Genomic DNA, 16164 nt, shown 5'->3' on the forward strand with positions numbered 1-16164 from the left:
TAAAATTTCTTCATTTTCCAACTTCAACATTTCTTCATTGAATTTAGAACATTCACATAGTGTTGGCATTAAGCAGAATACAGATTTGTTTTCTGCAATTGTCATGTATATTTTCCTTGGTACAATATTTTCATTTGGAAACAAATTGGAAAGTAATCGTCTCTGTAAACTTGTTTGCCATGTCCAGTCATTTTTCCAATTCTTATATCTTGAAGAATAGTTCCATAACCAACATCATTTGCCTGTCGCATATTTGTAATAAGTTCCTTATACTCAAAATATGACCAAATGTTTACATTTCCAATACTCCCTAAAGACTTTCTAGTATTTTCATAAAGCAGTGTTTTAAACACTGGTTGTCCTTTTACAGGGGTAAGTTGTAGAAGATCTACAAAAACTATGATGTGTTTTCCTCCAAATAATATGTCAGACTCTGTTTTAAGAATTTGCTGCATTCTAAAATGCTTAAAAGCAAACATTACGTTTGATACCATGCTTACCTCATCAATAATAAGAAGTTTCATTTTCCTCAAAACTCTTGAAACTTCACAACAAGCTTCTCCAGATAGCTTGTGGTATTTTAATTTGTCTTCATGCTCTACTGGTAGCATTAATAAACAATGTACAGTAATTCCTTTAATATTGTGGGCTGCTAATCCAGTTGGAGCAGTGACAACACAAGACAAATTCGACTCAGTTGTTTTCTGTGGAAAACTTCTGATTGCTTTAATTAAAAAACTTTTGCCTGTTCCAGCTTGTCCACTAACGTACATTCGGATAGGTTCAAATGACGAGCAAGAGCACTCTTTCTTCTCTTGAAGTAATCCATGGCCAATCTGTTCTCTCACTTGCTCATATATTTCTTTCTGCTCAAGATTTAGTTGTTCTTCCAAATTTCCTAAGTTTGTAACATCTTCTTGAGCTTGTTTAATTGCTGTTTACACCTCTTCAATAGCAGTTGCTGCTACATTTTGAACAGTTGGTTCTCCTAGTCGGTCCTGACTCAACGGAGCTGAAGTTTGAATCTCTTGAGAACTGTCTCTAGCAATCTCAGCTGCAATTGTAGCTTCTTGCTCAGTTTTGTCATTCAACATTTTCACATAATTAGAAAAAACAGGACATTGTGTAGTATCTTTAGTTGCATTGAGGAAATCTTCATATCTTTCGAAATCTCCAAGTAACTCCAATTCTGAACGCCATGGCTTGAAAAGTTGCAAAAGAGCTAAATAGTAAAATTCCGTTTTGTCAGATGTTTCGCAACTCAGTTTACGGTGATTTATCAAATGTTTTTGTTCACTACAATACTGAAACAGCAGTGGCAGAAAGTTTGGAGGTAGTGTAAGAATACAGACTGGGCAAGTGAAGGTTTAAAAGACATGTTTGGAGGTGCATAGAAGAGTGCATGCATAGTCTATAGGGGTTTGAAGCAGTTCATGCCCTAACGCCTACTTTGCTGTATGAGTACTTAGGTACTGACTGAAGGATTACTGTTCTGCAAGGAGAGTGTCGAGCTGAATGTATAACTGCTTCACTTTTAGCACAGTGTATAGATAAGCACATACTGCTGTATGGCTCACTACAACAGTGAACCAGCAGTGGCAGAGTGTTTAAAGAGAGAGTAAGAATACAGACTGGGTAATTAAAGATTTAAAATACAAGTTTTCAGGTGCATAGATGAGTACATGCATAGTCTATAGGGGTTTGACGCAGTCCATGCCCTAAGGCCTACTTTGCTGCATGGCTACCTGGGTACTAGCTGAATGATTACAGTTCTGCAAGGAGAGTGTTGAGCTGAATGTATAACTGCTTCACTTTTAGCACAATGTATAGATAAGCACATACTGCTGTATGGCTCACTACAATACTGAAACAGCAGTGGCAGAATGTTTGGAGGAAGTGTAAGGATACAGACTGGGCAATTGAAGGTTTAAAAGACAAGTTTGCAGTTACATAGAAGAGTGCATGCATAGTCTATAGGGTTTTGAGACAGTCCATGCCCTAAGGCCTACTTTGCTGTATGACTACTTGGGTACTAGCTGAATGATTACCGTTCTGCAAGGGGAGTGTCTAGCTGAATGTATAACTGCTTCACTTTTAGCACAGTGCATAGATAAGCACATAGTGCTGAAAGCCTCACTACAATACTGAAAGAGCAGTGTCAGAGTGTTTAGTGGAACTGTAAGGATACTGACTGGGTGAATAAAGGTGTAAAAGACAGGTTTTCAGGTGCATAGAAGAGTACATGCATAGTGTATAGGGGTTTGAAGCAGTCCATGCCCTAACACCTACTTTGCTGCCTGAGTACTTAGGTACTGACTGAATGATTACAGTTCTGCAAGGAGAGTGTTGAGCTGAATGTATAACTGCTTCGCTTTTAGCACAGTGTATAGATAAGCACATACTGCTGTATGGCTCACTACAATAGTAACCAGCAGTGGCAGAGTGTTTGAAGGGAGTGTAAGGATACAGAAATTAACTTCAACTTGGGCACCTGCTGCTGTAAGCTTGTAAGTGCTCCTGGTGCATCGTTGCCTACTTGCAACTATTCTCTGACCCTGCTCTGACCCTTGAAGCAGGGTCAGAGAATAGTTACAAGTAGGCAATGAGGCGCCTGTCACAAAAATTAAACCTCAACAGGAAGCTCTGACAGATATAAAAACAAGCATTTGCAATGCAATCGGTCTCGCATTAGGAAAGTTTGAGCTATTGGTCTTGTAAATTACAATTTTTTTTATTTATGTGTTGGTTTTGAAAATAACTAAATTAATAGCTTTGTCATTTACAATGCCAATAGTTATAACTTTCGCAAATGTGACACCTATAGCAATTGTAATGCAACATGTTTTGTATGTATGTGAATAATTACACTTCTGCAAGGAGAGTGTCGAGCTGAATGTATAACTGCTTCACTTTTAGCGCAGTACATAGATAAGCACAAACTGCTGAATGCCTCACTACAATACTGAAACAGCAGTGTCAGAGTGTTTAGTGGAACTGTAAGGATACAGATTGGGCAATTGAAGGTTTAACAGGCAAATTTGCAGGTGCATAGAAGAGTACTTGCATAGTCTATAGGGGTTTGAAGCAGTCCATGCCCTAAGGCCTACTTTGCTGCATGAGTACTTAGGTACTGACTGAATGATTACAGTTCTGCAAGGAGAGTGTCAAGCTGAATGGATACGTGCTTCACTTTTAGAACAGTGTATATATAAGCATATACTGCTGTATGGCTCACTACAATACTGAAACAGCAGTGGCAGATTGTTTGGAGGAGGTGTAAGGGTACAGATTGGGCAATTAAAGGTTTAACCCCTTTGATGCTCATGACGAGCTCAGCTCGTCATGCAGTACACTGGTTGTGTGCTTATGACGAGCTGAGCTTGTCATGAACAATGGGAAAGAAGGATCTGCAGCACAGAGGGGGAATTGCTGCAGCAGTGATAGTGTTAAAAGACAAGTTTTGATGTGCATAGAAGAGTACATGCATAGTGTATAGGGGTTTGAAGCAGTCCATGCCCTGAGACCTACTTTGCATATTTTGATTCAATAGAATAATGTAAAGAATGTATAAGTGAATTTTTAAGTGCTTCCCTTTTAGTACAGTGAATGTATTAGTAGATAGTACTCAAACGATTATTATTATAAAACAATAAATGTATTCTACTAACATCTCATAATTTAGCAGAGCTTGTAAAAGAATTTCATCAGGTACTTCATTGCCATCAATGTCCTAGTTACCAATATTGGAATGTATATGTTAAAAAAATTTGATATCATCTATGCTTCCTCAAAATCAGCATCAATGCTTTCGTCTTGGAAATCACCGCTCATATCTTCAGCACTAATTTCTTGTTCTTCACTCTCGCTGCTTGTAAGAGGTACGTTTAGTTCTTCTATGACACTATTGCTAATTTCTAAACTGTCCTCGGTATTGTTCTGTTCTCTTTCCATAATGAATTTCTTATATTGTAGGTCCTTGTAAAAAAACATAAACACTTCATTTTATCAGTTTTCTTAATACATAACACAAAACTAGCTTTATCTACTAGTTTGGCCTTAAAAAAATATTATATAAATACCATTGTCTAATAACATTCCAACATTAGAGTTTTATTACTTTATAAGGTTATATAAATATAATTACTTATAAGGATATCCTGTTCTTAAGTTTTCTTAAATTTTGAAGCCAGTCATTCCTTATGACTATAGGAAAAGTCTCAGGCTGTACTGCAGGACTAAAAAATGTAGAATATGTCTATTCACCTTACCCATTCCAAACTAGTAAATGTGTTGTAGTAAAATGCAAGCAATACTGTTAGTTGTCCAGAATAACACTGTGTATCTGTGTATATTTAGGTACCATTATCATACTAGTTTTTGAATACTTCTTGTGTTTTCACACACATCAAATCTTAAAGACCTATCCAGTACTCACCTTTTACCATCATAAGAAAGTAGTAATTCCTTATATAAGTTGAAAATACTCACAGCAACAGGTATAGAACAACACTGCAACACAAATTATTTTGTATGCTGAGGACATATTTAGATAGAGAAGAAAAACTATACACAGTAATTTATCCTGTCCTTCTAAACATAAAAGAGTATTTGAAAACACTCTCTGTGACATATTTTATGAACAGAAATGTGATCTCTCTTAATCCTAAAGCTCTCTGGTCTCTACTAGTCAAGCATGTCTTTCTATTCAATACGATACTGGTACGTTGCAGAATGCTGTTCTGAAGCCATGTTTCATTTTAAAAATGTCTATAATAAAGTCTCTGGCATTGTTTAAATATATGTTCAAAGATAGTAGGTCCTCAGGTACACTCAGTATATATATGTTAACTTTCTCAAATGTCTTTAGAAGATACAAACCATCTTTGCACAGATATGTACTGCATCCATCTCTTGTTGTTCCTTCAGCTCTGTAGAAGCACATCCCATTGACCATTTTTAATAGTTACTTATACTTACCCTAAGCATAATAAATAATACAAAGGATATATTATACAATTAGCATCTGTGGAGAACAAGAAAAAATTCAGTTACAATATATATTTTACAAAACAAAATAATTTGTAAAGCATTTCATTTGCCTCTTTTGCTGTTCTCAGAATATATTAAATTTCACTAGAAACAGTGAGTTCAATAGTACTCCTCAAATAACAGCGCGCAAAAAAGAAAATCAATAGGATTATCTTTAAAAAAAAACATTCAACATTCTCAATACCAATCTAAAAAATTGAAATAAAACATATGTTAAATGTTTTTTTCTAAGAGCAATTTCTTACGTAAGTATGCAACATCTCAAACAATCTTAAAATAACAAAACATTATCATTAATTTTCATACATTGTAAATAATGTTACTTACAAATATATGCTGACAAAATATACAACAAAAAGTCTTTAATGGTTTTACATACTTTTCCTCATGGCCAAACAAATAGTATATGTCAAATACTTAGTTTGGAAGTTGTTCAATAGTAATCCTCAGCATCCGCCTCCCAGCCTTCTAATCTAAAACCACCGACATCATTTGCGGCGTCCTCCATGGCTCTTCCCTCAACTCAACGTTATTCAACATCTACATGACCACCCTCACACAAGTGGTCCGCCATCACAACTTCAACATTTTCTCCTAAGCCGAAGACACCGGCTCATCCTTACCCTCACCAAGGAGCCACATACCACAGAAAGCAACCTCCACGAGGGAATGAAAGTCGTCGCCACCTGCGTAAGGATCAGCTCTCTAAACCACAACTCTGACAAGATGGAAATACTCATTCTTGGACCCACCCCCTCAGCCTGGGACGACTCCTAGTTGCAGACTACACTGTGAACAGTACCAACACCTACCGACCTTGTACACAACCTATGATTCATCCTGAACTCCTCCCTCTCCATGTGTAAACAAGTCTACACCATCTCCTCATACTGCTACAACAACCTGCGCATGATCAACGATATTTACAAGTGGATCCTAACCTAAAGAAGAACAATGACACAGGCCCTCATCAACAGCAGACTAGACTATGGCAACACACTCTACACAGGTATTCCAGCCAAACAACTACAGCGACTACAACAAATCCAAAACACCTCTGCCCAACTGATCATCAATGTCCCCTGCTGCAGCCACATCACCCACCACCTGATACACCTACAATGTATCAACGTCAACAAGAGGATCATTTTCAAGCTGCTCACCCTCACTCACAAAGTACTCTACAACACCAGCCTAGCCTACCTTAACAACAGTAATCCTGAAAGGCCAAATTTTGTTCCTAAAATTTTGGCTTTAAAAATATTAGGTAAGAATTTGGTAACTCTTTAGGCAAATGTTGTTTAACCCTTTTGGCGCTGATGACGGCTCCCAGTCGTCATGAGTCACGGTGGGCGTGTGCTGATGACGGCTGGGAGCCGTCATGACCACGCCCACGATCGGAAATGTCCAGCACCGGCGCAGAATTCCAGTCGCAGCCAAGATGTTAAAAACCAATTCACTATCATTACAATATATCCAAACTTTCAGACATTTTAAATAAACAGTGTAATGTCCAGATGTTGTAGAATGACCATCATGAAAAATAATTGGTACAGCTACAAAAGTTCTTCCTGATATTGATACTTGATTAGCTACAAAATGTTTAATTAAAGTTTCCAAATTTCTTCCATCAGCTCTACAATGCTGCAGCATTAAGATTACATACTGTCCATATCTTTGTATAACTAATCTTGATGACATTTGTGATTTACATTGGCTACACTCCATGTTTTGACTTGCTGATCTAAATAGATTGTTAAAGGACACTGATTCACAGTCTGGTAAAGTCATATATATAAATCTTTCAGTGTCTATGTTAGTACTACATGAAAACAAAGAACTTTCACAGTCATGTTGTCATTTATTAGAAAGGCCAAAAAGATTTTCAATATCTATACCTTCATCTTCCAATACAACAAGCATATACATACGAAATCCCTGACAATCTTGCTGAATATTCTGCGTAAATTGAGTACCACCAGAACATATGTCCAAAACATTTTGAACATCAGAAACACTTTGTATTTTACTTTTGCCACTACTACATTTCTCATATACAGAATACAACAATGAACAAAATATTTTCTTCCGATTTTCAACAATTTGCTGTTGAAAACTTTCAAGAAAAAAAACAACATTAACAACTACATTAGCATAGCAGTTGACACCAAAACTATATTCAAACTGATAACCAACAATCTCTTCAACAGTGTCCTTTTTCTTTTTGCTTACAATCACAACTTCGTCATGTTTTTTTTCTTTCTCTACAGCTTCACTACAGATATCTTCTTTTTCTACCTACCACACGCTTTTCAAATACTGGATATTAACCTAAATTGGGAGCATATTCTCTTCTTAACCTATTATACTCTTTCACACAATTTGCATCTGAACTAATCTTTCCCTGATCAAAAGCAATCAAGTGCAATCCAGATAAAGTTCTGACTCGAGACAAAGCAACATATGCCATACCCACTTTAAAACACAGTACTTCCAATATTCACTAAAGCACTATCTACACTTAAACCTTGAGATTTATGGATGGTCACTGCATACGCCAAAGAAACAGGAAACTGTTTTCCGCGAACATACAAAACACCAAAAACCGAGCTGAACAACGACTAAATTGTTTTACTTCTTCAATTTCATCAAATTTGATTTTCAAAAATTCAATATCAACTCTATTTACGTAATTACCGAAATCAACATCTTTACCCATTGCTCCATTTACTAAACCTTTTTCCACGTTCAAATTACGTCCTTAAATTATCCTACAGTTTACACATGTATATAAATTATTTTTGAAACCAGCAGTTTTACTTATCGATTTCTCAAAAGAATCCAATTTCCTCTTTAACTTTTCTGTCAAAATAATAGTGTTTCATTCATGCTCTATTTTATCAATAGCTTCCAATTTTATAATTTCTTCATTTTCCAACTTTAAAATGTCTTCATTGAATATAGAACACTCACGCAGTGTTGGCATTAAGCAGATTACAGATTTGGTTTCTGCTATTCTCATATATATTTTCTCCGGAACAATATTTTCATTTGAAAACAAATTGGAAAGTAATCGTCTCTGTAACGCTTGTTTGCCAAGTTCAGTCACTTTTCCAATTCTTATATCTTTAGGAATAGTTCCATAATCAGCATCATTTGACTGTTGCATATTTGTAATAAGTACCTTATACTCAAAATATGACCAAATATTAACATTTCCAATGCTCCCCAAAGTCTTCCTGGTATCTTCATGCGTCAGTGTTTGAAACACTGGTTGTCCTTATACAGTAGTAAGTTGTAGTAGATATCCAAAAACTATGACGTGTTTTCCTCCAAACAATACGTCATACTCTGTTTTAAGTATTTGATGCATTTTTGAATGCACAAGTCAAGCATTAAGTTTGATACCATGCTTACCTCATCAATAATGAGAAGTTTAATTTTCTTCAAGACTCTTTAAACTTCACAACAAGCTTCTCCAGATAGCTTGTGGTATTCCAATTTGTTTTCATGCTCTACTGGTAGCAGTAATGAATGATGTAAAGTAATTCCTTTAATATTGTGTGCTGCCAACCCAGTTGGAGCAGTGACAACACAAGACAAATGCGACTCAGTTGTTTTCTGTAGATAAGTTGTAATTACTTTAATTAAAAAACTTTTTCCTGTTCCAGCTTGTCCACTCACGTACATTCGGATAGGTTGAAATGATGAGCAGGAGCACTCTTTCTTTTCATGAAGTAATCCATGGTCAATCTGTTCTCTCACTTGGTCATATATTTGTTTATGCTCAACATTTAGCTGTTCTTCCAAGTTTCCTAAGTTTGTTACATCTTCTTGAGCTTGATACATTGCTGTTTCCACCTCATCCATGGAAGTTGCTGCTTCATTTTGAACAATTGGTTCTCCTAGTGGATCCTGACTCAATGGAGCAGAAGTTTGACTGTCTTGAGAACTGTCTCTAGCAATCTCAGCTGCAATTGTAGCTTCATACACAATTTCATCGTCAACATTTTCACATAATTAGCAAACACAGTACATTGTATAGTATCTTTAATTGCGTTGAACGAATCTTCATAGCTCTCAAAATCTCCAAGTGATTCCAATTCTGAATGCCACGGCTTGAAGAGTTGCAAAAGAGCTAAATAGTAAAATTCCATTTTGTCAGGAGTTTCGCAACTCAGTTTACGGTGATTATTCAAATGTCCTTTTCTTTGCTTCACCAAACATCCTTCAGAACCAATCACGGCATATAAACCATTATTGATGTTTTGTGTAATGTTCTGTTTAAAAATATAGTTTTGCAGCACTTCATAGAGACAAATGTTCTCAAGATGATGACTTCTATTTGGATAATATGTATCCAACATATTTGTTTTCACAATATCTGTAGTTTCCGGCTCTTTTTCAGCTAAATATTAAATTTCTTGTACAGATTTATGAACTCGATTTCGTGTTGCCGCAAGACCTAGACTCACCCAAATGATTCTTCTAGATTTGGAGTATAGACTTGCAGATGATAAGCGATCCGAGCATTCATATGCTCTAATTTCTCGATGAGATAACATCTTCAAACTGTAACTATATCATTTCTTACTCAGACTCTTCTCGTGGGAAATCTCTTCCCACATTTCCTTCAATTCCGTTTTTTCTGATTTTGGTATGTAGGATGTTACATATCGTTAGGTCAAGCAAGAAATCCCTTTGGGACACCGTTTTGTAGTGACACACCGTTCAACAAACAATAAATACAGGGACAAGTAAATTAACACAATACTGTACTCATGAGGCAAAACACAAACGAGATTATGAAAAATCCTGAACAATTTATTACACAGTGCAATGTTAAAACATAATAATTCAACAATAATTAAAATGACGGGGAAGAGCATTAAAAGAAAGGAAACATTAAATTCCTATTAGTAAAAAGGAGGTGTAGACAGAAAATTAAATTCAGCGAACACGTCAGAATATAATACACAATCCTCCTTTTATCATGCAACCGTTTCGGTGGATCAATTGGTCAGACCACCTTCATCAGGTTTATACATAGTTTCTTCCCCAAAAATTCTCGAAACTTTTAAACCATATCAGCTTATAGTAAATGGTTCCTACGTTAATAGAACACCTTCTCTCGTCCGATGAGTTAAAGAAGAGTTAAAGATGAGTTAAAGAATTTCTCAGACCCGATAATCAGGTTTTAGGTTTCAGGTTTTTAAAGTCTTTATTTCGATTGATAAAAAATCATAAAAGACAATTTTACAGCAATAATTAATGAACAATAAATACACATACATAAAAAGAATTAAATGGTTATAGACAATCCTGAAACAACAAATTCCCCAAAGGGTAATAAGAATACAGATAAATATCAAATAAATTCATTCTGTCCGGATTTAAGCTATTATTTTGCCCTGAGTATCCACGCCCAGCCCAGATATTTAGCAGTACAGACTGTGATGATTTCCAGTGTGTTAGTTTTTAGTACATGGATAGCCTCTGCTGATTTCCTTATGGGCAGGCTCTGAAAGAGAGGTTTTAGCCATTTGGCCCTTGGTTCATGATATTTGGGACAAGCAAACAGAAAATGGCCCTCGGTTTCCTTCTGGCCTGGGCACCATTTACATTGGTCCAAGGTGTTAGAGGACCAATTTTTCGTGAATGTATTCAACGGCAATGTGCCCACACGGAACTGGTGGAAAAGTTTCCTGTCTAGGGATTTGGTAATCGTGTCCCAATAATGTTCACGTATGGGATCCAGCTTGAAACAGAGAAACCTGCCAGTAAGACTAGTAGAACTGGAGGCATTTATTCTGTTTAAGCGAAGCGTGGCCCAGTACAATTCTTTGAATGCCAGTTTAGTTGGAAAAACATTAGCTGCTGGGGATAACCAAAGGTGCTCTAAACCCATATCCGTCAGGATGGTTTTAACCATTCGGAACCAGGGAATTTTTTCCGAACCACTAATTGCCCTTACTTCTACCACCCCATTTGCAAAAAGGGTAAGATCAGGCGAGGTCCAAAGGCGCCTCCAAAAGGCAACCAGTCGAAATCTGGCCAACTCATTAATTGGACGGCATCCCAAGTCCAAGCAAAGGGGGATAGAGGGGGACGACTGCGGCAAGCCAACAAGGTTGCGGAGGAACTTGCACTGTATTTTAAACAGACCCGTCAGATCCTTGTGGCCCCACAGATCTGCACCATATAGAATTGCAGGGTTGATTTTTGCGTCGTAAATTTTAAGGACTGGTGTGACTCGCTTTGTAATAGATTTCCTTTGCTCGCTGAGTAGGCAGCCAGTAAGTCGAGCAAGTTTAAGATGTTGAGCATCAACTTGTGATTTCCATTTCAGGCGACTATCTAGCATAACCCCCAAATATGTCATGTTCTCTACTTGGTCCAATTTAACTCCGCCCATACTAACTGTACTCCGGACTGGGTGGTTCTTGGTTAGCACCATGAATTTGGTTTTCCCAACATTCACCTTAAGGTCGCTGATGACACAGAACTCCTCGAAGCGGTCCAAGGCCCGCTGTAATCCGCTGCGTGTTCTGGAGAGGAGTAGAGTGTCATCAGCAAAGATGAGCATCGGGAATCGCTGTCCAGCCAGCATGGGGGCGTCAGTTGGGGTCATTTCAAAAATTTTTACGACTTGATCAATGAACAACAGGAAGAGAGTAGGTGCCAAAACACAGCCCTGGCGGACGCCACGGGTGACTGGGAAGGGTTCTGTTACCTGGCCCTGTCCACCCCATTTTACCCTGGCAAAGTTGTCCTTATGCAATTTGATTATCAGGTCAAGCAGTTCTGTTGGCATCCCTAAAGTCTTCAATACTCCCCACATTTTCTCCCTCGGTACGAGATCGAAGGCGGACTTCAGATCGATGAACGCTGCGTAGATGGTACCACCGCCAAGCAGCACCACCTTCCAGTAGATCAGACAAAATCTGAACACCTGGTCGATGGTGCTGGTTCCCGATCTGAAGCCCGCCTGCATTGGGGATAAGATGTTCTCCAACTCGATCCATCCCTGGACCCTGCCCAAGACCATGCGAGCAATGAGTTTTTGGATAGAGTCAATAAGACTAATCGGGCGATAATTACCCGGATCAGACCTATTGCCCTTTTTATAGATCGGGAGGATCTCCGCCCCCTTCCAAGATTTGGGTATGCCTGCACCTGCGGCTATGGAGTTTGCCACCATGACAATGTATGGTATCCACAGGGTAGGGTTAGCTTTGAACAAGTCAGCAGGTATAAGGTCCATACCTGGCGCTTTCCCCCGCGTGGTACAATTTAGTGCAAGCTCAACCTCTCCTTCTGTGAAGATGACGATCTCACTTTGGGTTGTAGGGTGGGGTGTCTCTTCTAATGTACTAGAAGGAATAGGGTTGACTGCACAGAACTGAGATGCATAGAAGGTCACCCATTCATCGGGGGGCACATGGTTTGTGGGGATACGTCCGTCCGGATCCTTCCCCCATTTGACTATTTCCCAAAATTTGATGGGGTTATTAGACGTGGAGGCTACCAAAAGGTCGGACCAATATTTGTCCTCCCACTCTCTTTTGGCTTCCCCTTGTATTTTCCTGTAGGATGATCTAGCAGCTTTCACAAAGCTAGCATTCCGGGACTTAACTGCTTTAACTAGGGCAGTATGAGCTTCCCTACAGTTTTTGTTATACCATTTGTGGGGACGGGTAGGTACTGTATTGTTTCCCTGTCTGCAAGGTTGCGAGAGCAGGATTTTTAAGTCCTCAAAGCAACGATTGTGGAGACTGAGAATAGGGTCAGCTTCTCTGGTATTATCCCCCAACACAGCGTGGGTCAGCATTTTATTAAGAGTATTGTTAACCACACTGGTAATCTTGTTACTCAATAGCTCATCCCCCACAATTTTGGACCATTTTACCCTCTTCCTATCATTAGTTAGGAGGGTGTCCCCTGTCTGAGTGATACCAGGTTCTTCTAATCTTGCTAGACCTGGCATCTTTAATTGCAAACTCAAGGGATTGTGGTCGCTTTCTGGGCGGGGGGTTACCTCCATGTCCAGCATCAGAGACCAATCTTCCACTTTCAGCAAGATGTAATCAATACGGCTTTTTCTTAGCCCGTTGTCAAAAGTACAGTTGGCTCCCTGGTCTGATTTGGTTCGGCCATTACAGGCCCGAAAGCCACTATTTAGACAAAAGGCCGTCCAATTCACCGCTGCCTCAGTGGCAGGTACTGGTTTAGGAATCAACAACTCAGGTATGCCCCAGACTGCATCCTCCACGGAACCCCAACAATCCCCAGGGTCTAACAGGGGTTCAAAACAACAATTTAGGTCCCCAGCAAGCAGGCAAACATTGGTACAATCAAGGGTGGCCAGAGCAGATTCTAATACCTCCAACAATGGTGGCGTACGGCCACCTGGCAGACCTCAAGCATATATGTTTAGCAAAATCAAGTCCCGATGGCCAGACTTTCTCAGCCTAACAATAAGCAGATCCGGGTTTGGTACACTTATCTCCGAAATGCAATAACCCAGGGATTGTCTCACCCAGATCAGTAACCCCCCGGAGGCTCGCCCTTTGGGGTTCCCAATAACATTACGAGTGGCTGCTTTGTAAAAGTTTACATATCCCTGCTTAAAATACGGGTCGGCAGCCCAGGTTTCCTGGAGTAAAATGACATCGTATTTGTCCGTGAACTCAAGCCAGTCACCAGAATGGATACGACTTTTGATCCCAGCAATGTTCCAGGACACTAACGCAAGAGTTTCCGGTGTGGGTACCATAGGGAAGGTCACCACCTCGGAAGCTACGAGCCTGTCCTGTCCTATCCCGGCTTCCAGTCCATTTTCAGGTCCCCCCAAGAGACTATGATCAACCAACAGCCAAGGGGTTCCCCCGTCCCTTAGAGATGGTGTATCCCTCTCTGTTGGAACTGGGACCCTTTTGCACTCCTCTGCCATGGCTGTAAGTTGGATGGGCACCTTACCCTGTCTCTTGTCTCCAACCTCAGAGGGGGCCATTTCAGTGGGATCGAATGTTAGGGGTGATTTGTAGAGTCAATCAATGGCCTCCAAATCAGACAGTGGACCGAAGCGGTTAAATAAAGGTGGGAAGATTGGTAGGTGCGGTGTCATAGGGTAGTTCTTAGTGATGGTACGACCCTGTTTGGGGGCCCTTTGTGAGTGAGCCTGTCTTTGAGGATAGAAATAGGAGAGGTCTAACGTTTGAACATCCCCCTGTCTGGCAAACCTAGCTTCACGACAGATTGTGTCCACTACCCAGGAGTCCCTGAACGATATTAAAATACAATCACCCTCCAAATCCTTGGTGCTCTGACCCACCCAGTCAACCCTCCTTACGAATAGTATTTCTGTTGGCGAGGATGGAGGCAGGGGTCTATGTTTATTCAGCCAAAAGATAACCTTGTTACGCAGGTCATCATGGGTCTCCCTTTTGCCAGATGGTAGTGGGGCAACACCAGTCAGCACCATGGTATACGGTGTTGCCTCAATAGGGATATCAACCCGCGGCGTAGTATGCCTGGGTTGCTTCTTTGCCGGGGGATTTAAATTATTTCCATGGTTCGCTGGGTGCCTATTGGTAGGGACACTCTGGGAAACAGTATTAGGTTTTACCTGGGGGGGTGGTTTGGTAGATTGGCGTCTAGCGGGGGTTTTATTCATCGTAGGTTTTGTCGTGTGTGAACGTTGGGGCACAACCTTTGATACCTTATTTGGGGAATTTTTGTGAGCTCCCCCTTTATTGGTGTTGGGATTGTCTACTACTGGCCCTGGTGGATTATGATTGTTAACAGCGAGACTAAATGGAATGTTGGTTGTATTTGGGGCTAAAGATGGTAGGGAAGATTTAGCTGACCCGGAATCTATGTCTGACAAAGACAATAATATAGCGGAGTTCGCATTTACTACGGCCTCCAGAGAGTTTATTTGCAGTGTCATTAGTCTGGTCCTCTCCAAAACAGGTGAAAGGAGGTTTTTTATTAAAGCCTCCATCTTTGCCAGCAAAGAATCATCACTGCTTAAACATGTTGGACATGGGTTTGAGGAGCCTAGGGAAATAAGGGAGGGGCATAAGGTGTTAGTCAGAGCATTTGTGCATTGATTTCCGCTTGGATGGTCTAGCCCTGGTGTGGGATTGCCAGCGGGGTCTTTTAATTTCGGCATCTTAGATTCTCTCCCTCCCTTGGAACTGGAGTCTTGTTTTCTTTTCCTTGAACCCTTGTCTATACCTGTAGAATCCGTGTGGACTGGGGCGTCGGAATCTACTTTGGGAGGGTCAGGGGATAAGTCGACAGAATCGGAGCTTTGTTTGATGTAATGACTATCCTGGGTTCCAAAATCTCCTGATACTTCATGGTCGTCCAGGGGATGTTTGGGAAAGTGTGTAGTGTGAGCGGGTGGATCTATCTCCTCGCTATCCAAGTGAACAATAGCTTCCGTGGTGTCTTGGTGTATACAGTTAAAAGCTGCGTGTGCTTGTGCAGATGACACGGGGCTGGGGATCTTGGCCAACCTACCTAACGAAGAACGTTTGCCACTGACCAAATCTAAGGAAAGACGCTTTTCCACCATTGCAATTTCCTTTTCAAGGATACCCGTGGCTCGTGTGATAAAAGCGTCTAATGGGCCTGATACCACTCCTGTGGGTGTTTGAATTTGGACATTACGAGTTTTACCAGATCTCAAAGCCATGATTTCCGGGCTAACACCAACTACAATAGTCGGACCTAAGTACACACTTTATATAACTGGGATTGTCGCTAGAAAATCCGCCCAGAAGACTGGACGATTATTCGGGAGCCCAGACACAAGTATGCCTATCTTACTTGTAGCACGGCAGTCCAGGGGTTTGGGGCCGGGGCCGTCCGCTGCCGTCCTCGAACGGCCTCAAACGGCCCGCTCTTAGCCCGGTCTTTGCTCCGGGCTGCGTCCCGCGCTGCGGGAAGGTTGGGCGAAGTTATACCCGTGTACAGGGAAGTGGGCGGGCCGCCAGGGAGAGCGGACCGGAAGTTGATACCGGTCTGGCAGGGACTCCTGGGTGATGGAGTCCCTGACGCTCGCAGCCCTGCAGCCCTCTACCACTGACCAGCAAGCTTCGAGCA

This window comes from Lissotriton vulgaris, chromosome 5, assembly GCF_964263255.1.
Source record: "Lissotriton vulgaris chromosome 5, aLisVul1.2, whole genome shotgun sequence".
In the NCBI taxonomy this organism is placed as follows: domain Eukaryota; kingdom Metazoa; phylum Chordata; class Amphibia; order Caudata; family Salamandridae; genus Lissotriton; species Lissotriton vulgaris.